Source organism: Dermacentor silvarum, chromosome 3 (genome assembly GCF_013339745.2).
Source record: "Dermacentor silvarum isolate Dsil-2018 chromosome 3, BIME_Dsil_1.4, whole genome shotgun sequence".
NCBI lineage: Eukaryota > Metazoa > Arthropoda > Arachnida > Ixodida > Ixodidae > Dermacentor > Dermacentor silvarum.
This window is the reverse complement of record NC_051156.1, coordinates 154,996,712-155,023,251: the sequence shown is the minus strand read 5'-3', so window position 1 is coordinate 155,023,251 and position 26,540 is coordinate 154,996,712. Positions and strand designations below refer to the sequence as shown.

The window sequence follows — 26,540 nt, the reverse complement described above, 5'->3', positions numbered from 1 at the left end:
GTAAATATAAAGTCTTCATCGACAAGTTCGCCAACTAATCATTCATATAAACAATTGTAGTATGCAAGTTTGAGTAAAGCATTTTTGTGCCCTATTTAACAAACACAAATAAGCTACTGTATGATGCACTTTCGGGAATATCAGCGCACTATTTGTTTGCAAAAAGAAATAGGTGATTATTAATTACAAGCAGCAAACGGCTAAATTACTATATTCCAGTCGTAGACTTAATTGCGCAGATTTACGTTTTATCTGCCAGTTGGTGGGCTCGGTGGCTGTGCCACATCACAGTTGTCTAATCCACTCGTCTTCGCCATGCAGGTGTTCTCGCCCTTGATCATCTGCGTCATGCTCCCTGGTGTCTTTTGCGCTCCCTGGGCGACCGCGATAGAGCGTGCGCCCTTGCGCGGCGCGGCCGACGGAGGGACATTGTGCGCAGCAACCACCAACGCCCCCTTTTCCGCTCTGCCGACTCAAGACAACTTGACCCTCATCGCAGACTGGAAGGCCCCATCGTCAGCGACCACACTCAACGTGTCAACTATAAATGAGCAGCGACCATCCGCCGCAACCTGTGGGCTCGGTGGCTGTGCCACATCACAGTTGTCTAATCCACTCGTCTTCGCCATGCAGGTTGGTAACCATTGGACTCTATTTACAAAAAAAAAAAAAAAACAAAAAAACCAGCAACTACTTTTTGGTACAGCTTCCGAGCCCCCAGTGTTGCCTTGCTACCTGTATCGAGTGCTTTCATGTTGTTCGGTCCCTATTACTGATGTGCGGTGATATTGAGAGCAACCCTGGCCCCGACAAGCTAGACGTAATCCTTGGCGAACTAAAAAAGATGTCTGCTGACCAGACTGAATTGGTAAATGAAGTGCAAGAGCTTAAGGGTCAACTGCTTTCAATGGACCAGAAAATGACGAGCCTGACTACGCGTCTCAGCGCCTTAGAAACTCACTGCGAAAGTCTGTCTACCCTCCGCAGTGAACTAGAGACGATTAAAACCACTTCAGCTACAACGACTCGTTTAGTTAGTGTGCTAGAGGCGCGTCTAGATGACGCAGAAAATCGCTCTCGGCGAAACAACTTACTTTTCTATGGTTTACCCGATACTAACCCCACTGAAACGTATTCGCAAACAGAAGACTTAATCATTCGCCACTGCTCTGACCACCTTGACACCCAGTTAAGCTCTAACGACATTGAACGCGCCCATCGCCTCGGACGACACTCTAAGGACAGGAAACGCCCGATTATCGTTAAGTTTACATCCTTTAAAACTAAAGAATCAATTCTTTCTAAAGGTCCAAAATTCAAAGGTACCGACTACAGCGTCGGTGAAGACTTTTCGCGCCGCGTTCAAAACTGCCGGAAACAACTTGTCGCGTTTGCGAGGGCGAAGTCTGTGCCCTTTTCCCTGAGATTTAAAACTTTGCATATTGGCCAAAAACGTTACGTCTTTGATGAAATTGCAGCATGTGTAAAAGAAATATCTTAACAATCAACTCATCCTTGCCGTTCATCGCGCTATCCCCCGCCTACTCCTCGCGCCAACGTTTCGCTATCAGCAATCTTTACCAACATTCGCAGCTTCCCGCCGAAACGCGGTATTGTATCAAACCTTGTAACTTCGTCAGGCAGCAATCTACTTGTATTAACCGAAACGTGGTTGAACAACAATATCACTGACTCGGAAATTCTGTTTGACCTGCCTAATTTTCATCTCTTTCGCGCCGATCGCAAAGATTCTCGCGGGGGTGGAGTTCTAATTGCAGTCAGCGAACAATTGTCTTGTTCTGCCATTAATGTCGCGTCAGACTTAGAAATGTTGTGGGTTATGTGTCGCGCTTCACCACTGACGCTATTAATTGGTGTGTGTTATAGGCCGCCTCACAGAAGTCCCGACTTTCCCCGCAAACTTCAGAATGCCTTTAAATCAACTAGTTTCAAAGCACCCTAAAGCACACGTCCTACTATTCGGGGATTTCAATTACCCCAATATCGACTGGAGTAATCAACCTTAGCCCATAGTTAGTCAAGAAGAGCCGAATGACTTCATTGACGTTTGTCTTAATTTTAACTTGACCCAAATTGTATCCGAACCAACACGCGTCGCAGGGGAAGCTGCTAACACTCTGGACCTCATACTGACCACTCATCCAGACAGCGTTAATTCCATTACATGCCTCCGAGAAATCAGCGACCATAAAGTAATTCATGCCAATTTTAACTTCTCACCTGAGCTAAAACAAACTTCCCAGAAATCTATTAGGCTCTACGATAAGGGAAACTACGAAGCAATCAACTCTGAACTAACGAACTTTCTGTCGGTCTTTGAAACGACCTATCTTTCCAGAACTGTAAATGAGAACTGGACCCTTATCAAACATAAAATTATCGAACTAACGAATAAATACATCCCGTCATGCAGTTTTCGAAAGAGTAATCAGAAACCCTGTCAGAAAGTCACCAAAAAGGCTCGAAAACAAGAAAAAACGCGCATTTCGCAAAGCTAAGCGCCACGCAAACCCACACGCGTGGGAAAAGTATTATGAAGCTGAGCACGCATACTTGGCCGCGATTGGAAGTGCTAAGCGCTCATTTTACGAAGTAAAGCTACCAAAAATGATAGTCGAAAACCCTAAGGAATTCTGGAAGGTGATAAACCCTAAGGAAGCGCGCGCTGTCACCCTTACCAACGATGCTGGTGAAATCATGACTGATACCGACTGTGCAGACACCTTTAACACTGCCTTTTCATCTGTTTTTACCGATGAAACCGAAGCACCACGTTTTACATTACCACCTATTATTACTACAACCATGCAAGCCATAACGTTCAGCAGTAATGGGATTTCGCGCATAATAGATAAAATAAAAATTCATCTGCCGCTGGGATAGATGACATTAATTCAAAAATTTTGAAAAACGCTCAGCTAACCTGTTCCAGTATTTTCTGTTTATTGTTTTCACAATCACTCTCTGAAGAATCCATTCCAGACGACTGGAAAGTGGGGAAGGTCGTTCCCGTCCAAAAAACAGGTAATACTGATTCACCTCTTAATTATCGGCCCATTTCATTAACAAGTATACCCTGAAAAATCATGGAACATGTCATTTACTCCCAAATCATGCAATTCTTAGATTCCAATAATTTCTTCCATCCGTCACAGCATGGTTTTCGTAAGGGTTTTTCGTGCGAGACTCAACTAGCCATTTTTCTTCATGACATTCACGCCAACCTTGATATTAATCTACAAACTGACGCTATCTTCCTAGACTTCGCTAAGGCGTTTGATAAAGTACCTCACCAACGCTTGCTTCTTAAACTTTCCCAGTTGAACCTACATCCAAACATCATCGCATGGATTAACGAATTCCTCAGGCATCGCTCTCAGTCTGTTTTCATTAATCACCAACCATCAAACCCGCTCCCAGTCACCTCCGGCGTCCCGCAGGGTTCTGTCCTCGGTCCCTTGTTATTCCTCATTTACATTAACGACTTACCCCAGCGCGTATCTTGTCATATCCGCTTGTTCGCTGATGATTGCGTTATTTATTGTTCAGTAAATAGCCCTTCTGACCAAGAATCCCTTCAGGAAAACCTAAACCACGTGCTAAACTGGTGTTCGCAGTGGATGATGACACTCAACCCTAACAAATGTAAGTACATGTCTTTTCACCGCCGTCGCAACCCTTTTGTCTTTGAATATACCGTTTCTAACTCCCCTGTTGACCTCGTCCAGTCTTACAAATACTTGGGTATCACCATTTCTGACGATTTATCTTGGCGTCTGCACGTGACTAACCTGATATCATCGGCTAATAAAACACTAGGTTTCTTAAAGCGTCACCTGCGGGATGCCCCTCAACACGTCAGACTACAAGCATACATCTCCCTCATCAGAACTAAACTGGAATACGCATCGGCCATCTGGAACCCTCATCAAGCATATTTAACAAATGCCATCGAAGCGGTACAAAACCGGGCTACCAGATTTATTCACTCTTCATACTCATACGACGTTAGCATATCATCTCTCAAATCGCAATCAGGTTTGTGTAATCTTTCTGCTCGCCGTCGCATTGCCAGTCTTGTTTTGTATCACAAATTCTTTTATTCGCCCCTAAGACAAGAACCATACATCTGCGCACCCCCGCTACACAGATCCCATCGCATCGGTGACCCTCTGCAAGTTTTGCCTCCACGAGCCCGTACTACTACCTTCATGAACTCATTTTTTTCACGAACAGCAACCGACTGGAACGGCCTTCCCCACCATATCGCTGCCATAACCTGTCCATCCAACATTTTCGACTGCTGTAAACGCCTGCATCTTGTAAACCCCACCCCTTATGTAACACTCCAATAGGGGTCTTTAAGGAAAATAAAGTGATGTGATGTGATGTGCTATATTAAAACAGCATTGGCCTAAGTTTAAAGGGTAGCACAGTATGAAAAAAATAAAGTACTTTATGCCTATATCACCGGAATGTGTGTGTGTGTGTGTGTGTTGTGTGTGTGTGTGTGTGTGTGTGTGTGTGTGTGTGTGTGTGTGTGTGTGTGTGTGTGTGTGTGTGTGTGTGTGTGTGTGTGTGTGTGTGTGTGTGTGTGTGGTGTGTGTGTGTGTGTGTGTGTGTGTGTGTGTGTGTGTGTGTGTGTGTGTGTGTGTGTGTGTGTGTGTGTGTGTGTGTGTGTGTGTGTGTGTGTGTGTGTGTGTGTGTGTGTGTGTGTGTGTGTGTGTGTGTGTGTGTGTGTGTGTGTGTGTGTGTGTGTGTGTGTGTGTGTGTGTGTGTGTGTGTGTGTGTGTGTGTGTGTGTGTGTGTGTGTGTGTGTGTGTGTGTGTGTGTGTGTGTGTGTGTGTGTGTGTGTGTGTGTGTGTGTGTGTGTGTGTGTGTGTGTGTGTGCGTGCGTGTGTGCGCGCGCGCGCACCAATTTGCCTACAACATTAGCAGATTCAGTTTGTGTCTTCCCGAGACATGTTGGAATTGATTGTGATACGTATGACTTGTATCTGTTACGTCGAAAATCTCTCTCCCTCTTGTTCTCTTTTTTGGAGGAGGCCCCTTCTTGATGCTATCCTTGATACACTCATCTTAACCCACATCATTTTATATTTGAGGCGTGTAAGGCCACGGTTCTTTAAGAGATTCAACTCTCACATCGTGCATACCAAACGGAATTCTACATAAGTTACACAACTACACAACTGTTAATGTTTAGACTAGCATCCTTTCCTCTTGCATGACAATTATCTTGGCTGTATTGCTGCTGCCCTCTCATGTATATATACTAATAAATTATCTTCGTCAATTTCTTCTTGAACATTGAGTCTAATCTTTGCCACCTTTATGCGTGTGTTGGATGTCATTTTTTAAGACGTATCGTCACATTCTGCTTCCACTTCATCCACCTTAGCATCCTCACTTCAGTCACTTCTCTATCCTGACTTCTAGATGACTTTATTAAAATTGTTTCAGTTCCATATACAGTATTGCTGGTCATGTATTGTCTTATAAGTTTATTAGAAAGTAAAAATCTTTCAACTTGACTGGGACCTAGCTGTATAACATAAATATACACCATTGTGATGAGGAAACAACGACAAACTCGCCGGTTTCCAGTTGGGCCCAGGATGCTTTAATAATGACACGGCAGACGGGAGCTTGGTACACGAAACACAGACTTTAAACTGACACGCTAACACGATACAGATGATTTACATACACATGGTCGTGGCTATAGTTCGGAAGTTGTCCTTCCATATAAAGCATGTGCCTAGCACTCGCCCGCATACATCGTCGTTGCGGTGCCCGTGACGGTGGTTGTGACGGTAGAGCGCTGTTGTGGCTACGTCGCTGCTGTCGCGCCGCACCTTGTCGCACCACGCCGCTCCTTGTCGCGATGTGGAAGCAGGAGAAACAGCAGGCCGGTAGAGCACCAGGCCACTGCTGTACTGGCCAGTAATGCCTGATCTGGAAAGCCTCGGCTGCCAAAACGGCACGCTCGGTCGGCGGACAGGTAGCTCAGGCGCCCCGTTGGCCAGCAGGAAGCACTGCACCAGGCCGCTATCACAGCAGGCCGCTGGTACACGGGAGAGCAGAGCCACTAGCGAGATCCACGACCAGGTCCGCACGGTAGCAGGACGCCCGGTCTCCAGTCCTCGGGCTCGCTCAACAGGCTGGTAGCTCAGGCGTCCCGGTCCAAGCAGGAAGCACTGCACCAGGCCGCTATCACAGCAGGCCGCTGGCGCGCAGGAAAGCCCAGCCACGAACGGGATCCCCGACCAGGTCCGCACGGTAGCAGGATACCCGGTCGCCGGTACCCGAGCCTGGAGCCGCCGTTTTGCGAGCTTGCGTTCGAGGCTGCCGCTCGCTCTCACGCTCTGCGTGCTCTCGTGTCGCTTCTTGCTTGCTTGCTTGCTTGCTTGCTTCCTATGCCATGGCGCATACTCACCACGGGGGATTGGCCAAGAAGCCGGTGGTTAAACAGATGGGTTGAAATTATGCAATGAAACTAACTGATGTTAGAGCCGTATTTTATTTTATGTCATAGGGAATTAGTGTGCTTTTTGGAAGGAGATCAAGGTAGAAGGTAATAAATTTCAATCTTCATTCGTGGCACGTGTCGTCATCTTCCATTACCATCATCACCAATCCTGTTCTTGTAGCCACAACACAATCATCATTCCAAGCAGGCCTTCTCGCCACCGCACGCCACTATCCACATCATCACAACCATGATGCATCTTTCTAGTTTTTCCAATCTATGTCAGTTTTGCGGATTCTCTGGACTGTCCAATAGTTCCATTTTGGCGTTTTCTTTTATCATTGAACCTAGGTATCCGTCTTCTCTATGACTTACCCTCATGGCTTCCCTTTCATTTACGTTGATAAACTGACACGTGGCTACCAGACGTGGACAGCTTGCCTCACAACACAAGCTGCTTTTGCCCTAAAGTTTGTGCAAGGTGCCAGTCAGCATGGGCAAAGCAGCGAGAGCAGGGAATTATAGAAATAAGGCAGACGTGTGAGCAATTAAGGGAAGCCACCTCTATGAGGGTATTTAGTGTGAGGAAAAGTATTTAGAAATGTTGGAAATTTGCAGTTTCTATTTATTGATCTATTAAATCTAGCTATTTCAGCCCATGTTTTGCAGCTTTCAGTTGCAATGTGTTTTTCTTAAGTGCTGCCACACTCAATACTAGAAGTTTGAGAACCTATATTTCTTATTCACTTAATTCATTCATACCTACAAGCAGTAATTTTCGCATTTTACAACAGCTATTAAATGCAATGCCCAGATGTGTTCTCAGCCTGCTTCAGTGGGAGGTAGTTACTAACGCAGTGAATGATCATGAATCGTTGTGTTTTTAGAAAGGGCCTTAATTATGCAGCTGTGCATAATACTATACTCTCTTCTAGCACTGATTTCTTGACATGCGCCTTCAAATAATGAAGTCAACTGCATGACCTATTACAAGACAGAATTGTCTAAGCTATTCAAATGAAAATCAACCTGATGAAAGCTTCTTGAATGATGCTGAGCAACACAGGTAAGTTAGGGAATGCTTTGGAAAGCCTGTTACGTGGCTTTAATTCAAGTTGCATGCCTCATTGAAATATTGCATTGAGAATTATTGTATGCCGGTAAGTGGACACATCGAGTAGTCGCTTATGCTTTGGTCTTCACTGTTGCAGGTGCGTATCACGTATCTTCTGCTTTGATAACATAGTGTCTGGGCTGCCCTGCAGAGTTCATGTTCTGTGCAAATGGAAAAAACACCGACAGCAATCAAGGAAGTCGCTAAAATGCTGGCTGACTTCGGTAGTAAATTCGATGCCTTTAGCTCGAAAGTGTGCGCAGAAATGCAAGAAGGTGCGTAATTCGCTGTCATTCATGAACGCCCACGTTGAAGAATTCAAAATCGCGCTCGAGAAAGTAAAGCAGGAACAAGTACTTTTGAAGAAGGAAAATAAACAGCTGCACGATGAACTAAAAAAACCCAGAAAGAGCTTGCAGAACTGAAAGAATACAGTCGTCAACAAAATCTCGAGATCAAGGGCCTGCCTAAAAAGCCGAACGAAGCCGATGCAATGGTAGAAGCAGGACAAAAACTGGGAATTCCTCTGACATGCGCAGACGTCGATGTGATTCATCGTGTCCCAAGCAAAAACAAAGAAAAGCCTAATGTAATCATCTAGTTCGCATCTCGCACAGCTCGTGATACTGTGCTGCAAGCGGCCAAAAAGAAAAAAAAAACTTGGTCCAACAGACTTTGGCTTTGAAGGCACTGAGGCAGTTTACATCAACGAGCATCTATGCATAGAAAACAAAGTTCTACTTGGAAAGGCTACGGCGCGTAAAAGGGAAAAAAAAACTGGAAGCTTACCTGGGTGGCAAATGGTAAAATTCTTGCTAGGAAAGTAGAGAATTCAAGTGTCGTACATATTGAAACTGAGGAAGATCTTTCAAAGATCTGCTAAGAATTCTTAACATGGCTTTGCATCAGTTACCACCCAGTAAACAGACTTACTCACTCGTACAGTGCAATGTACAGAGTTTGCACAAAAATATTGATAACCTCTGCTCCTTCCTAGCCACTAATTCATCTCAATTCGATTTTGTGGCTGTATCCGAGACATGGCTAAATCGTGGTGAAGTCGAAAATATACCAGGCTACTCATTCTTTTCAAGGCCAAGGCTATCTCGCACGCGAGGTGGTGGTGTTGGTCCGTTCACAAAACGGGATATTGAGTGTTGTGTTGACCCACAGTTTTCATACTCTTTTTCGTATGAATTTGATTTCTTTGTTGTAAAAACTACCACTGTAACTATTGTTGTTGTCTATCGTGCCCCTAACCAAAATACTGATAATTTTTGCATCACTTTGAAGCTTTACTCCTTCACTTGACCAGCTCCAATAGAAAAATAGCAATATGTGGGGATTTCAACATTTGCTCGATAAACAATCCAAACCACGAATACTTTACCCTTATCAGTTTCTATGGTTTTCATAATGTTATTATGACACCTACCAGGGTCACTTCCTCATCGTCAACGTCAATTGACCACATACTTTGCAATTTCGATACATCAACCAGCACTTGTCTTGTTTGTGACACAGTAATTTCTGATCATTGTCCAACTATAATCTTATTTCCGCGTGAACACAACACCTGCCAACAAACAGTGAGTTACCATAAAAATTGATATTGAAGTTTTAAAACAACGCGTTTTAGAAATTAGCTATATAAGTCTGCACCGGACTGACACAAACCAGCAATATAGCTTATTAATTAAGAACCTTGGAGAGGCCATAGTGCAATCTACTGTCATCCGCGAGAAGTGGTACCACAAAAAGCCTATTTGTCCATGGATGACCTGTGCTATTTTGGAACTCATAAAAAGGAAAAACTATTGGCATACAAAATTACGCAAAACAGAGGTAACCCTTACTATACGTAGAAAAGTTCAGGATAGCCCGAAATAAGGTGACACAAATCATGCGTGCTCGTAAAAAGGAATTCTATTCTCAACTCCCATTGCTAGAAATTCAAGAGACTCGAAAATTACGTGGCAGATTATAAACTCAATAATAAACCAACTCCTAACCAATACAGTATGTCCTACGCTCATGTGTCAGGAATATCGGCAGAATTAGTAGTGGCATCTTTCAATAATTACTTTTGTATCATCAGCAAGGAAATTACGAATACATGCCGTGACGTTGCGCTTGATACTCTTCCTGATAGGGTGATCAATTCCTTTGGTTACGTCGAAATTACAGCAGCTGAGATCGTCACAGTAGTCAATACGATGCCATGTAAACATAGCACTGGATGTGATGAGGTTTCTTTGTTTATATTAAAACAATGTATAGAGATACTTTGCGTTCCATTGGAAATTATTTTTAATCGTGCACTTTACACAGCTACGCACCCAGACCTCTTAAAGCTTGCTAAAGTTGTTCCTATACACAAAAATGGAGACTGAAACCTGCCTGAAAATTACCGCCCAATATCGGTCCTGAGTGCCATTAATACAGCTTTTGAAAAACTCATCGCGAAACGGGTCATGAATTTTGTCGAAAGAGAATCATTGCTAACACCGAGTCAGCATGGTTTCAGGAGCAAGAGGTCAACCGCCACCGCTATATTATCTTTCTCTGATATTGTAAACACCTACTTAAACAATAATATTGCTACACGCGTGTGGTATTTGGTTGTTTGAACGAGGTGCGCGGGCGCCGAGACGAAGAAGACGAACTGCTCTGGGCTCTCGAGCTATCGGCTGATCTGGCCAGCGCTGCAGCTATCTTTTGTAAATATACTTGTAAATAGTCTCCTGTACTTAATTCTTCGTTCGCGTAACATTTTCGGTGGAGCGTGCCGTTCCCCGTCCTCACCACGGAGCTCCGCAGCGGCCGCACCATCCAGCTTTCCGCCATGGCTCCCGGTGACGACAACTCGTCTGCTGCTACTACTGCAACTCCAACCACAACGTACGTCACGGTTGCCACACCCGCAATCCTGGCTTATTCTCCGGCCAAGATAGTGTTGACGTTGATGACTGGCTACGCATGTATGAGCTTGTTAGCCGCAACAACCACTGGGACCCTACCATAATGATAGCTAATGCCCTCTTCTACTTGGGCGGAACACCTCGTGTCTGGTTCCGGACACACGAGGAGGAGATCTCTAGCTGGGACGCTTTCAAGGAGAAGCTCCGCGACCTCTTTGGCAATCCGACCGGTCGGCAGCAGGCTGCAAGAAAAGAGCTTGCTACACGAGTATAGTCTTCCACTGAATCGTATGTCTCGTACATGCAAGACGTGCTAGCTCTTTGCCGGAAAGTCGACGAGAACATGGTCGAAGTTGACAAGGTTGGCCACGTTCTCAAGGGGATCGCGGACGACGCGTTCAACTTGTTGATCTTCAACAATGTGTCTACCATCGACGTCATTGTCAAGGATAGCCGCCGCTTTGAGCTCGCCAAAAGCCGCCGCGTCATTCCACAGTTCTCCCGGCTCCCTAACACGGCTGCGACGTCGTCCTGCGTCGCCCTTGCCGCTTCACCCCCCTCCAATGAGACCGTCACGCGTATTGTTCGCCGCGAGCTCGAGGCTGCCAGTCCTGCCACGTTCCTTCCGTGCCCACTTGACCCCACCATTGACCAACCAGCCCAGTGATCTCCCTCATTCAGGAGGTTGTGCGGCAAGAGTTTGCCAACCTCGGTTTTCCTGCTGCCTGCTCCATCTCCGGAGCTGACGCCCGACTGGTGCCGACAGCTGCGCCTCGCAGCGACCTGTATTCCCGTCCCAGATACCACAACCCTACAGAGTGGAGAACTCCGGACGACAAGCCCATTTGCTTTCGTTGCCACCGCATTGGCCACGTAGCTCGCCACTGCAGCACCTCCTGCACATCGCCGTATTCGAGCTACTTTTCCCCGTCTCCTCGCCCATATGCCGACCCTCGCCCCTACTCGCCTCGCCGTATGCCTTCTAGCTCTCACGTATCCGTCGATGACAGTCGTCCCACTCGCTCGCCGTCACCTCAGCGCCGTCGGTCCCCGTCGCTCCAGCCACGCCGCTATTCGTCGCCGACCAATTATGGACCCTCCCGGACGGAAAACTAGGCCATGCAGCTCTTGGAGGTAGTGCTGCATCACGTTCGTCCTGTCCAAATCCTCCGTTGACGCTCCTCACGAACACGAACCTAATTGAAGTAGATGTAGATGGTGTCCCGTTGACGGCATTGATTGATACTGGAGCCCAAGTGTCCATAATGAGCGCTAACCTATGTCGTCGCCTCAAAAAAGTTCTTACGCCTGCCGTCACTCGAGCCGTACGCGGCGCCAATGGCGCCACTGTTGCCGTCTGTGGTATGTGCACTGCTCGCGTCGGAATTGCTGGCCGCCAAGTTCTCGTCCTGTTCTCCGTGCTGACCAGTTGCCCTCATGACCTAATCTTCAGGCTCGACTTTCTGACGACGCATTCTGCCCTCATCGACTGTTCCACCGGTACGCTGTGCCTCGAGCTTCCTCTTGTTTCCGACGTTCGCCCCGAACAACCGCACACCCTATGCACTACAGCGTTTGTTCTGTTACCTCCAAAAGCCCTAACCTTCGTCGAATTGGCCTCAACGGCAACCGTGCCTGATGGCGACTATGTCGTCGCCCCTATTCGTGATGTCCTCCTGGCGCGCGACATCTCTGTGCCACACTCCGTCGTTACCCTTGCCGCTAATCGGATGTGTCTCCCCGTTGTCAATTTTGGCTTGACGAAGCAAGTGTTACCTGAAGGCATAGCGGTGGCCACGCTCCGGTCAGTGACATACGACCACGTCACTGCTTTTGCAGCCGACGCGTCTCCAGATCCTCCTGATAACCCGCAGGATGCCTTGAACCTCGACGGCCCATTACGTCCCATGGTCGCTCCGGACCTCGCCCCTGGCCAAGCAGCCGCCCTATATCGCCTTTTGCTTTCCTATCGCGACATATTTGAAACTGACAATCGCCCACTTGGTCAGACGTCCCTTGTTAAGCATCGGATAAACACTGGTGATGCTGTTCCCATTCATCGCCGACCGTATCGCGTGTCCACGGCAGAGCGGCAAGTTATTCAGCACGAAGTCAACAAGATGCTCGCCAAAGGCATTGTTGAGCGCTCGTCGAGCCCTTGGGCGTCGCCGGTGGTGCTAGTCAAAAAGAAAGATGGCACGTGGCGTTTCTGTGTTGATTACCGCCACCTAAACCGAATCACTAAAAAGGACGTTTACCCGTTACTACGAATTGACGACGCTCTTGATTGTCTTCACGGTGCCAAATACTTTTCGTCGATTGACCTTCGATCTGGTTATTGGCAGATTTCCGTCGATGACCAAGACCAAGAAAAGACCGCTTTCGTCACTCCAGATGGCCTCTACCAATTTAAGGTTATGCCGTTTGGTTTATGCAATGCCCCCGCCACGTTCGAACGGTTGATGGACTCTCTGCTTCAAGGTTTCAAATGGTCAACTTCCCTTTGTTACCTCGACGACGTCCTTGTGTTTTCTCCTACGTTTGAGACGCACCTTGAGCGCGTCGCAGCTATCCTTGACGTCTTCCGCAAGGCTGGGCTCCAATTAAACTCATCGAAGTGCCACTTCGGGTTCCGACAGATTACAGTGCTCGGCCATCTCGTCGATGCTTCCGGAGTACAACCCGACCCGGAGAAGGTTCGAGCAGTAACAGCTTTTCCTGTACCTCAGTCTGTCAAAGACGTCCGGAGTTTTGTAGGGCTCTTCTCTTATTTCAGACGGTTTGTGAAAGATTTCGCAGCAATCGCTCGACCACTCACTGAACTTCTGAAGAAAGACGTGCCTTTTACGTGGGGTTCCCCTCAGGCTGCCGCATTTTCACGCCTTATCACGATTCTGACCAATCCACCGATCTTGGCCCACTTTGACCCATCCGCACCTACAGAGGTCCGAACCGATGCCTGTGGTTATGGGATCGGCGCAGTCTTAGCGCAACGACAAAACGGACACGACCGCGTTATAGCCTACGCTAGCCGGCTCCTGACAATTGCAGAGCGCAACTATTCGATTACCGAGCGCGAATGTCTTGCTCTCGTCTGGGCTGTTTCAAAGTTCCGCCCATGTTTATATGGCAAGCCCTTCTCAGTAATCACAGACCATCATGCGCTGTGTTGGCTTTCGTCGCTCAAGGATCCTACTGGTAGGCTCGGTCGTTGGGCTCTCCGACTAAAAGAATATCCCTACACAGTGGCGTACAAGTCGGGACGCCAACACCAGGACGCCGATTGCCTCTCTCGCTACCCAGTCCAAGACCCGACCTCTACGTCTGATACTGACACCGACGCCTGCGTTCTCTCTGCTTTTCCACTGGTCCATGTCGCCGACGAGCAGCGCCGTGACCCGTCCTTGCGTGTCATCACTGACCGCCTGGAATCGTCACTTGCCGACAGCTCCCTTCGCTTATTCACACTTCAAGATGGCGTACTCTACCGCCACAACGTTCACCCCGACGGCCTAGCATTACTCCTTGTGATCCCTAAACACCTTCGCTCGGCTGTTCTCCACGAACTTCACGACCTCCCCACTGCCGGTCACCTCGGTGTGTCACGTACCTACGACCGGATCCGCCGACGCTTCTTTTGGCCAGGGCTTGCTCGCTCCGTTCGAAGATACGTAGCTGCGTGTGAGAAATGCCAGCGACGCAAGACACCGTCGACGCTCCCTGCTGGGTACCTTCAACCAATTGACATTCCCTCGGAACCATTCTTTCGGGTTGGTTTAGATTTACTTGGTCCTTTTCCTCTTTCTACCTCTGGGAACAGGTGGATCGCTGTGGCCACAGATTACGCCACGCGCTACGCCATCACCCGAGCGCTCCCTACAAGCTGCGCCACAGATGTTGCCGATTTTCTTCTACGCGACGTGATTTTATTACATGGAGCTCAGCGACAACTTCTCACAGACCGTTGCCGGACATTCCTGTCAAAAGTTATCGCGGACATCCTGCAGTCCTGTGCCACGAGGCACAAGCTATCCACGTCATACCATCAGCAAACGAGTGGCCTCACGGAGCGTCTTAATCGCACGCTCACAGACATGCTCGCGAAGTATGTGTCTTCCGACCACACTGACTGGGACCTCGCTCTACCGTTTGTCACCTTCGCGTATAATTCCTCGCGCCACGACACAGCCGGTTATTCGCCATTTTTCCTTCTGTTCGGCCGAGAACCAGCACTGCCCCTCGACACAAGCATCCCTGTTCACGCAGCACCCACCAGTGAATATGCACTTGACGCCATCGCCCGCGCTGCCCACGCAAGGGAAATTGCCCGTGGCCGCCTTCTGCACTCCCAAGAGAGTCAACGGCGTTTGTACGACCAGCGACACCGCGACGTGCACTTCCCGCCTGGTTCTTTGGTGCTTCTATGGTCTCCGTCGCGTCAGCTCGGCCTGTCAGAAAAACTGCTGTCTCGTTACACATGGCCCCTACCGAGTGATTCGTGCCGTGACTCCCGTCACCTACGAGATCGCCCCTGACGCCCCATCTGCTTCCCAGTCCAGTGATATCGTGCACGTTACACGACTGAAGCAGTATCACCCTCCCAGTGATGACATTTAGACGCTGCGGGACGTCGCTTCTGCCGCCGGGGGATTATGCTACACGCGTGTGGTATTTGGTTGTTTGAACGAGGCGCGCGGGCGCCTAGACGAAGAAGACGAACTGCTCTGGGCTCTCGAGCTATCGGCTGATCTGGCCAGCGCTGCAGCTATCTTTTGTAAATATACTTGTAAATAGTCTCCTGTACTTAATTCTTCGTTCGCGTAACAATATTAAGCGTGATGTTTAACATTTATTTACGCATGACTGGCTGATGCATAATGGCCTGTGTTTCAAAAATGTGAACTCGCATTTGAAGCTTGATTCAGTAACCAGAGTATGGCTGATTTAATAAACTATATTTTCTCATTTATGTACTCACGTGCTACAAGCCCTAATCTTCCATTATCACACCAAATACAAGTAATTTAGAAATTGGCAATGTATATTAATTTCATCCACATGTGGCCATTAGAGTACCTTAATGAACAGTGGTTTGTTTTTAAAAGGCCCCCATTGATACGGCACTTCGCACCTAAACAGTAATAACTGTGGCATATTTAGGCTTTTATCTTGCAGTAGAAAAAAAAACATTTTCAAGCAACATATTTTATAACAGACCATGCAGTGCCTTCGCATTACAAAAATTTAAAGAAACCAGAATTGTAATTGGAAAATCTGCTACACAGCATTTTTAGCTCAGAGAACTCTATTTACATTTGAAAAAAAAATCGTTTAGGCGGGAAAAAAAATTTCTTGCTCAAGGAACATTGTTGAGGAGCAAAAATTCATCATGATGCTCCTGGATCAAACCTTATTTAAAGCAAGTTCATGTGTGGAACATACTTTGTTTGAGTATATCAAAAATGTTGGCCAGTCAAGCTTTATATCGACTTTCCAAATCAACTTTTCACATTGACTTGCCATGATATTGGTGTACAAAATAACAGGTGTGTTTCTTGTGTACTTGCTCTGCATTTCATGTACTTCCCTCATTGACCTTTGCAATATATATCTTTTTTTCAAGGCCACCAAAACTAGAATTTTTGTACCTGAAATTTATTATTGAAAATTTATTCCGTTAAGTGGCACCAAACTCGGGCTGTTTTAGTGTTACCATATATATAGGTTGTTTCAGTTAACTTAAGCCAAACTTTAAATATATGCAAATGCTACGTAGCTGGACAGAGCCAAGGTAATGTTGTTTGCCGTCGCTTGGAGATACCCAGACTATTTTTTGTATTCCGCCTAATTAGATAATTAGACTTAGTTATTTATTCAACTTCTCAATTATTATAATTAGATGAAAAGTGTCAATGAGTAAATTGTAGAGCAACATGAGAAACTCCCAATACAGCTTTCTGTTGCTCAATAAGTACAGCATAAAGTGCTTTTTCCGAGCGGGAAAGAAGCCCGCAAATACACGCAAAATTGTCGTGCCGCTCGAGGCACTTTACGTGTGTTCGCGGGCATTTTCACGCTTAGGGAGCATTTGCATATTTTAAAGTTTGTCCCAAGTTAACTGAAACACCCTGTATATAGGACAGATTTGATCAGTTATATGTAAAAAGAAACATACTTTTGTAGGAAATGTAAATTTTCGTGCACTTACAAATGTATTTGGTGATTGCGCGTTTTAAGTTATGTATTATGTAGTTATGTACTCTAGCACGGAATAAATATATTTACTTTCCTTGAAAATGCAGTATCATGTCTTGCTGGTCGGTATTAAATATTATATGGATATGTAAATCGTAATAACCCTTGATGTAGATATACACGATCAGAAGTATAGAATTTGCTAGATTGCATTTGTGCAGTGAAGACAGGTTTGGCCCTGAATTGCTAATAATTATTGTGATCCACTCGTATAAATGTTGTGTATGCCCATGGAAGCTTCAAGCTATCGGACGCCGTGTTTGGTAGCTGAACTTGAACCATGAGCACACACGAGTTATGCCTGGATCGCTGTATATAATCGTAATTCAAGGCATGTACAGCTGAGCCTGCCATCCGTGTACTGTAGAAAAAAAGGGTGTACACCCTTCCAACACCTATGATAATGGTTGTTAATATGGACTAACACCCTAAGGTCCTTCATGGTTTTTGCTGGACACCCTTCCTCTAGGGTGCTATATTAGCACTCCAACTGTAGGGTATAGCAAGCAGCACCCTTAGGGTGTCCGTCTGGCGACAAACTGATTTTTACCCTTGGGCGCTAAAATGTTTATAGTGTGTAGTCCGGCGCAAGACGTGGCCGACGTATCCGGCGTTCGTCGGCGTGCCCCGGCAGCAGCCGGCGTCGAGATGCGACATGTTGCATTTCGCACCGGCCTAGTCACCAAGAATGGACCGCACCCGCGTCTCGTCGAGCAAAAGTGGCTGATGGATACTTGTGGCGGCACGTGCAGCGAGTTCGCAGTTTTGTATCATCCTGACACTCCTAGTTTCGTGTAGAATGCGCATGCGTCTAGGCAGCGTGGAGCGGCGCACACGTTGGACAATAGACGGGTCGGTTTTCACGCCTTCCATATTCACGGCTATCCTCCAGCCCATCTTGCTCGACGAGGCCCGGCACGAAATGCAGCATGTCGCAGCTCGACGCCGGTTGCAGCCGGAGCATAGAGAAAGGAATTCAACAAGAGGGGACACTCCCATAGAGCCCAGCGGCCGAATTTACTGCAGCGCGCCAAGCGGTCGGTGTAAATCACTTCCGGTTTCGGTTTTGGGCGCGCGCATTTTGAACGCAAGCTAGCACGCCGGCTGCCCCCCCCCCCCCCCCCCCCGCCCTCTTTTTTTTTTTTTGCTCTTCGTGTGGAATCGGTTTTTATTTAGTAAAAATGATTGCGAACGATCTCGTACAGTCCCATCGAATCTGTGCTACGTGCACTTTCACAAAGTAGACGCAAGACCTTTTGTGCACAATGAGGAAATATTTATTTTGCCCTATATAAAAGCTCGTTCCGCGCTTTTAGTGCGTTCATCCAACGTTGCGATACCAAGTAAGCAGTAGTTCCCGTATGAAGCTCCACTGGACGGCACCAGCTGAAAAAAAAAGTAAATTACAAGCATGCTACATTTACAAGCACGTACAGCATGTTACAAGCATGTGTCATTTCGGTATTTAGACATAGGAATACTGCGTCTAGAGGCGAAACGTGCGAAAGCGGTGAATGGGTGGCACTACAAACAAAAGCAATTCGCTTTTACATACATCGCGTAGAAAATACCCGACTCATCCCAAACAATACCATAAAATATGAAAACATCTGATTTCCAAGCGTTCCTCCATTTCCGGGAATTATTTCCTGCACTTTGGCAGCACAAACACACGGGCGACTTCGCGTTTCCAAAACTTGGCCTCGGGTGACGCGACGGTACGCGACATTGAGAGACGGACGCAACAGGCACTCAAGACAAATGCGTGGGTGCAAAGCCTGTTTTCAGTCCTTTAGAAGACGGAATTTTCGAATTACAAGTTTCTGATATGTTCCTCGGCGTTATCTTTCGCGCGTTCTGCCGGCGCCAGCAGCACACTCCCATGTTATCACTCTTGGCCATCGCCCATCGCGTTTTCAACAGGCGTGAGTAGCGAAAGAAGGTATATGTTGTTGCGGGGCCACAAAAAACGTCATGAACTTGTCCCTCCAAGATTCATTACACGCCAAACTAACTTTATCACCACGGCCAAGCTGCTTATCGCTAACTGCGTCACAGCGCGCTGTGTGTGTGCCTCAAAAGTACCCCAGAAAGTAACGAAATTCCTTTTCAGTTATGTCTGGTGTCAGAGAAAGCGGCACAAACTTCTCCTAGCAAGATGCACTAGACTACGCACCACGGCCGAGTTAGTTCTCGCTAACTGCGACACGGCGCCCTGTGCGGCCAGTGTGCCTCAAAAACCGAAATAAGTTACAATAATCCCCTAGGAAGCGTCGGAAACATATCCCAGCCCGATTCATTAACTCAAATTAACTGCGCCAGGATGGCCGAGCTGTTTTTCGCTAACTGCGTCTTAAGTCTCGATCTCGTGCAGTAAGCCTAATTGCGTCGTAGACTGTGAAACAAGATTTTTCACCTTGCCGTAGTCCAACAGTGCAGTGGTGTCTTTTCCCAGTGCAGAAGGAACACAAGACTACGCCGAAAGCCCAATAAACCAGGCTACATTTAAAAAAAAGGGGGGACAGACGGGTCGCCGCGGGCGAGCGCTCAAACACGCGCGCGGCTCCACTCGCTGGCTTCGGGGGAGTGTGTGGCGGATGACGCATGTATCTGGCGCGCCATTCACCTGTGGCTAGGTAAGGCAAGGAAAATAAGTCGCAAAGCGTAAGTTCATTTATACGAAAACGATTGTTTTCTCGGGAAAGAATTTAAAAAATAAATCAATGCCTGTTAGCTTAATTTCACTTTCTTTTTTTTCGATGCTCGCGGCGGCTAATGTTCGGCGTCAAAAGTATAGTGTGACGTATGGTGACGTGTTTCCTGTTGCCAGTTTTTGCCGAGTGTTCCCTCTTGTTGAATGTTTTTCTCTATGGCCGGAGCACGCCAACGAACGCCACGCCTCGCGCTTGGCGAGGGTTAACTGGGAAAGAGTGGTAACATCACCGAGCGATGACGTCACGTGCGTAGCCTAGCGATTTCCCAAGGAACGCGCGGTGACGTCATTGCCAGGCTGTTTTTTGTTCACACGAACTGTTGATGCCAAAATAGCGTGAAAAGTTGGTGGATTTCGCTGCGAAAACAGAAAATGCAGGAGCCGATGCGCACACGTCTGTACACCTCGGCGACCGCTGCGTCACCGCGGGAGACACAGATGTGAAAAACTTTCACATGACTCTGTCCTATCCTTTTTAACACATCTTCACTCATATACTGCGGTGCCATGACGTTTTTTAGGTGCATGATCAATGTTGTTGAAATACTACGTCTGTTTTTTGTTGTTGCTTACAACCGTGTTTCTTATATTTTCTTTTTGTAGAACTTACATACAGAATTACCATGACGTCGTTTGGTGCCTGACGTCATTTCGCGGGAAGGAATATATCCGCCTCAAATCGAACCAATCATAATGTAAGTTCGAAAAGTTACGGCTAGGTAAAGGTATATATTTGTGGTCTCCCCTGAAGAAATTAACATGCTGTATGCTGGTACAGTGTTCAAATTTGCTTTATGCTCTGCACGTGCAGAAGAACAACGAAGGTGTCATTTTAGTTCTCACAACGCAAACTTGAACTGAAAATATGGAACTTGGATGTTTTCCCACTAAATGCTTTATATTATTTGGTAAGTACGGCAAAATATAGTAAAACGTTACTACGGAGCAGAACTAGCTATGACTCGCACGAAGAATTACTGTCCTCTTACCTTTGTTTAGATAACTGCAAGTTTAATCAAATTTGTTAGCGTGGCAGTCTGATATGCGCTAAAGCGTGTCCACTCGCATGGAAAGCGTGTAATATAACGAGCACTAAGGGAAGTCGACCACACGCTACGTTTAGCCAGCGTATTTCTTTATCTTTCAGCGCAATTGAACTTGCAATGTCGGTCATGCTATGAAACGAAGAGCAATGTCAAATGCGATGCCTGCTTGCCTAGCCTGCTGTATTTTGAAGTTTATTGCAGCAAGTTACTTATTTGGGTAGCAAAGATGTTCTGTGTGTCTGCCCAGCCAGTTGTGCCTGTTCCGATAGCGAAATCGCTTAGTTGAGGTATTTCGAGACAGCTTGAGAAATCCCCTGTTCTCAATCAAATGAACGCAAAGCTGTCCACTATCGATGACATAAGCACGCTTTATTCGTATCTAAAGACTTTCTTCTTTCGATCTGGTAACTACAAGGATCACTAAAGCTATCGGAAAAAATTTTGCATTTATATACAGTTATTTCCGTTAGTCTTTTACACCTCCCGTTGGGATATTGAAGATAATATTACGACAGGCTCATGAAGAAGACGTTTACGATGATTCCGAAGAAGACGACCCTCTTAACTTCACGAGCTGGTGACACCAACAACAACTACCATCTTGTCAGCAGCTACAGTTATTGTAAATACCCTGTAAATATATTTCGTACGTCTTTTTCCCCCGTAACAATTTGTTTCTGGGTTCCTCTCTTCACGACTCAGTTACGCAACGATAGCGAGTAGTGGTTCTACGAAAAAGAAATCTGTACAAAGTGCGAAAGCCAGCATAACGGTGTGTAGAAACGACCTGCAAAGGTCCATAAATTTGCGAGAAAAATACAGAGACGTATCTGCGAGCTTGCAGAATTGAAAGCCGAATTCATTGAAGGAGCAATTGAGACACATAGGCAGAGGAACCCATGTCAACTCCTTTTTCAGACCTGACATCAAAATTCAGCGAAAAGTCTGTGGGGGTTGGGGGGGGGGAGGGTTAGGCTGTTCACTGTTTCTGTCATCGTGCTCCTTTCTCCCAGCCTCCGTAACCACGCCTAGCCACGGCTGCAAAGTTAAAATCGGTTGCGGAGGACCTATCCTGCTACTAACAACACATACATTCTGATTAATAATGAAGCTCTACACGTGCGTTCAACTATTGACTCTAAACGTAGAGAACCTGCAATTATGTGCTCAACGTTCCACATAGCACTAATGAATCATTTGCTTAGCAGTGGCACAGGATACTTATTTATTGTTCAACCAGCAAAAGGGCAATTAGTATGTTTTAAAAACACAGGCAATAACTGAAAAATGTACGCATATATTGAGTACATCAAAATGCTCCTTCAGTTAGCTAAGCTACTGAAAGTTCTCAACGCCAATCCAATATTAAGCCTTGATTGCCTGATTACTTCTCTGACTATATTATAATGCTTTGATCCTGTGATTAAGTGCAGTGACAAATATAAGTGGCCTCACTCGGCTTCCAGGCACCCGGTGCGGCTGTTCACCGCTTCACACCCTCTCCCTCTTTGTCTAGCCAGTCCCTTCTGTTTCTTAACACGCATTTTGTGTAGTGTATAGGAAATAATCTAAACAGGGGTAACGCTATGCTTTTACCGCTATTCCGGCATTTATTAGGTAAAATAAAGTAAAAAATATAGTGTCAGTTTCACATGTCACATATTGTAAGTGTTTCATAAATTGGGCCGCTAGTAGGCAATACAAATTCTCAACACACAGTTGGCATTGAAATATTGCACATTGCCAGCAAAGTAAACAATGCACGATACAAACAATGCTTATCTCAAATATAATTACTATTACGTATAACCGTAAACAATTACCTTAAAGTTACATATAACTGGAAGCAGTTACGTGTCTGTTACTGATTTGTGTGGCGTAGCTATCCCGCAGTAACGTTGAAGGATACGTGCTTACTCTAAGGGTAGAGCTTTTTGCTTCAAGGCTAAATGTTTATTATGTAGCTGATTTCAGATGACAGCACAGTACACATTAACAAAAATCAAAATGCAACAAATAACACACAAATGGAAAGTCTTTCTGTGTGCCGGCGCGGTGCTTCAGCGTTCGCTTCTCTGGGAGATGCCGGTGGCATATGCGACACCAAAGGCAATCATATAAACACAGCAACGTCGCTCGCTCTTCGATAAAATGTCCTACTGGACCTCGTAACGCGGCACGTATTGCAGATGAAATGGGCAGTTGCCTCACGTAATAAAGCCTTAACGCCACAAAAGCCTGAAGCGCTGAAACTACACACCGGCAGGGGGACCAGCACGGCATGCTTTCTTACAGCCTAAGCGGAAAAATGTCCTATGAACGCGCCGTAGCACGCGAGGAGACACGATAATGATGATAATGATTTAGTTGCATCCCCTGTGAAACGAAGCTGTTACAAATTGGCCCCTAGCCGGCTTGATTTACTCAAGTATGCTATACATGTTTTTATCGATCTTTTCTGTATACATCGCCTTAATCTCTTTTTTTCTTCCTTCAAAATCTGCGTTGTGCCGCCCCTATGACTGTAAGAGATTTGTTCTTCCCTGCTGTTTTTTTTTCAGCAATACATGCGCTGCGTAGCGTCGATACATGCACATTATGTATTGCAGTTGAGTATTATGACACCAGGTATATAGAAAGAAATGTAGCATATGCAAAGTTAGCGCTACAAGGCAGCAGGTTAGCTGATGAAAAAGAATTTTAGGCAGCTGTATACATGAATGCTAGAAAAAATGTATAATGTGTGCCTGATTATATCAAGCTTGGACATGACATTCAAATCATGAGTCCTCAGGAGTCCCTTTAGGTGAACGCTTAAGAGACCTTAAGGCGAAAGACTTAGTCATGCTCATGACTATGACTTCGATAACAAGGCTTAAGCCTTTTCCTTTACTTAGTGCCACATCCGAACCCCTTCCATTGGTTTTTTATTGTCAATCATTTTCGCCGAGTCATTGTCATTTTTGCAGAGTCATGCTCATGACTATGACAGCTACCATCTTCCTTTAGTATGTCCTTCACTTCATATCCATGTCAGAACGCATTTCAGAGGCTTTAAATGTTTATCTGTTTTGACTAAGTGATTTTCATTTTTGCTGATTCATGCTCATGACTATGCCTTCTTCTACCATGCTTTAATGTTTTATTCATTTAGTGCCCATGTCCGAACCCATTCCACTGGTTTTTGAGTGTTAATCTTTTTTCGCGGAGTCATTGTCTTTTTGCTGAGTCATGGTCATGACTATGACTTCTAGCACAATCCTTTAGTGTTTCCTTAAATTAGTACTCATGACCGAACCCAATTCATTGGTATTTGAGTGTTAATATTTTTCGCTGAGTCATTGTCATGACCTACATGACACGCATGTCATATCATTTATGTCATGACCTATTATTTACGTTCTTCATACAATCTTGTCAACAATGCCAATTTTGGTACCTCCCAAGTTAAAGAAAGGACCGTGAGAGCACCAAGACGTAGGCGGCTCTTTCATGACCTACATGGCACCAATGTCACGACATTCATGTCGTGGCTTATCATTTATGTTTTTCGTACACTCTTGTTATACTATGCCAATTTTGGTACATACCAAGCTAACGAAAAGACCATGAGATCACAAAGACGTAGGCTGGTAGATAGATAATTAGATAGATATATAGGTAGATAGATAGGCTGTACCGAATTGGCGAATGTTCGCCGAGAAATGCCTCGCATTTAAAACGTGTCTGGCATACCTGATTAATTCAGGCGGGCTAAGTGACTGTCACCGTCCCGTTTCAAAGGAAACGCCATTATATCATAACGATCATCATTAGCATCGTATCGTGCCATTTGGCACGCCATGCGACATACGTGCCGAATAGCTTCAATACGTACAAAATTTGCTTTTCAGTTCGGTAATATTTCACCACGTGTCCCGACATGTATTATTTATTTTATTGGTCCATACTATGAGCACTTCCCGGGCTGTTACAGGGTGGGAAATACAATCTTATAACAAAACAGTGGCATGCGCAAAAATAGTTAATCAATGATTATCTGTTAACATAATAATTGTATACAAGGCATATATACACTTACGATTAGTAAAACGACATTTCCAAATTTCTTTCGAAGGGAACCACAGAGTCAACATTTTCAAAAACTTTGGAATTAGGTTTGATCCAGTCAACAGTTGTTTTAACCAAAAAGGAATGCTTAAAGACATCCACTCTGGAGGAATAATGCATGAAAGCATAGCAGTGATTAATCCTTGTTGATATTCTACCAGGAGGTCGCAAGTACAGGCTGGGATCTACGTTTAGGCTTTGCGTTTGCAATTGGAAGATAAATTTTATTCCAGCAACCCTGCAGCGCTCAGCAATTGTCGGAAGGGTAGCCTTATCAAGTAACTCTGTAACTGAGTGCGTTCAATTGTGGTAGCAGGAAGAGACAAACCTAGCATAAAGGTGCTGTACTTTTTCTGACTTATTAATAAGGTATTGCTGGTATGGGTCCCAGACTATACTTGCGTACTCTAGACTAGGGCGAACAATTGCTCGGTATGAACTTAGTTTTACATCAGAACTGGCAAGCTTCAATTTCCTTTTTCACAAGCCGAGCTTTCGCTGTGCGGATCCACAAGTGATCGCCACATGACGGCTCCATTTTAGGTCATGTGTTATGGTTATTCGAAGATATTTCATTTCTTTTGTACGTTTTAATATGTCACCGCCAATGTCATAAAAAAGCGAGGGTAGTTTCTTATTTGATACAGTCTTGCATGCAGACTCCTTTAAGGTAATTTGCATATTCCATAATATTAATAATTATGCAGTCATTAATAATCTGCAATGACTCGTTCAATAAGATTTGTTCACTAGCGCTTTTAACCAATGAGTGGGTTAATGTTCATGGATATATCATCAATGTATGTATCTGAATTAATTAATTAATTAATGTATCCGAAACAGTTCCGGCCCCAAGACCGACCACTGAGGAACGGCGGACGTAACCGGAAATGTTGACGACCGCTCATTAAAAATTTCTAGGAACTGTTGTCAGTTCTTTAAGTAAGCCTGAATCCATCGTACTATTTTGGGACTAGGACCAGTGTCATAAAGCTTGCGCACAACTTTTGCATGGCAAACCCTGTCAAATGCCTTAAAAAATTTAAGACTATGACATCTATGTCTTCTTTGTTGTTTATGGCTAACGAAAAGTATTTAACTGTCTCGATGTTGGAGAGTCACGTTGGAGAGGCGCCTACGAAATCTATGTTGTTTAGCATAAAATATTTTTATTTTCGCTTCCATGTAATCTGTTATATACTTGCACATGATATGTTTTAACAATTTACAAACAGTGCATGTAATAGAAATAGGACGGTAATTGTTGACATTGAATCTGTTTCCTTCTTTGAAGATCGGCACTACCCTGCCCATTAGCCAGTCATCACGCAAGGTACCCGAGTCTAATGATGCCGTAAACGTTTATACTAGAAATTCTGCAACCCAGTCCCTATAGTGTTCAGAAATGCATTTGGTATGTCAACTGGATCTGATGACTTCCTACAATTTAGTTTCAATAGGAGTTCTAATACTCCTTCCTTCGAAATTTGAATTTCGTCTCTGCAGGTATCACGTGATACCCGTATCGCGGAGTCAAATTGAACAGGCGAGAACACTGAGCAGAAGAAATGATTGAATTACTTTGCCATGAGGTCTGGCTTGCTGCAAATGCTATCATTCGCGCTAACTGCAGATATTGCTGGTTTTGAACCGGCCAGGCATCTCCAGAATCTGTCCGGACTATTTAGCATGTAATTGGTCCAATTAGTGGAAAAGAAAGTTGTCTTGTCTGTCTTTAGCTCATTTCGAACCTGCGCGCTAAGAACAGATAACGCTCAGCAAACTGCCTCTTTGTGATATCTCAGCGGACCGAAGGGTTGGCAAAAATCTGCCGTAGTTTACGTGTAAACGACGTCCATGTGGGGGAATCTATCTCATGGTTAAAGAG

The 26,540-nt window shown here is 45.5% G+C and overlaps 1 pseudogene; it reads left to right on the top strand.

The window, feature by feature from the left end:
- Positions 1–265: 265 nt before the first annotated feature.
- Positions 266–1,965, top strand: LOC119445946 (uncharacterized; annotated as a pseudogene).
- The last annotated feature ends 24,575 nt before the right edge of the window (positions 1,966–26,540 follow it).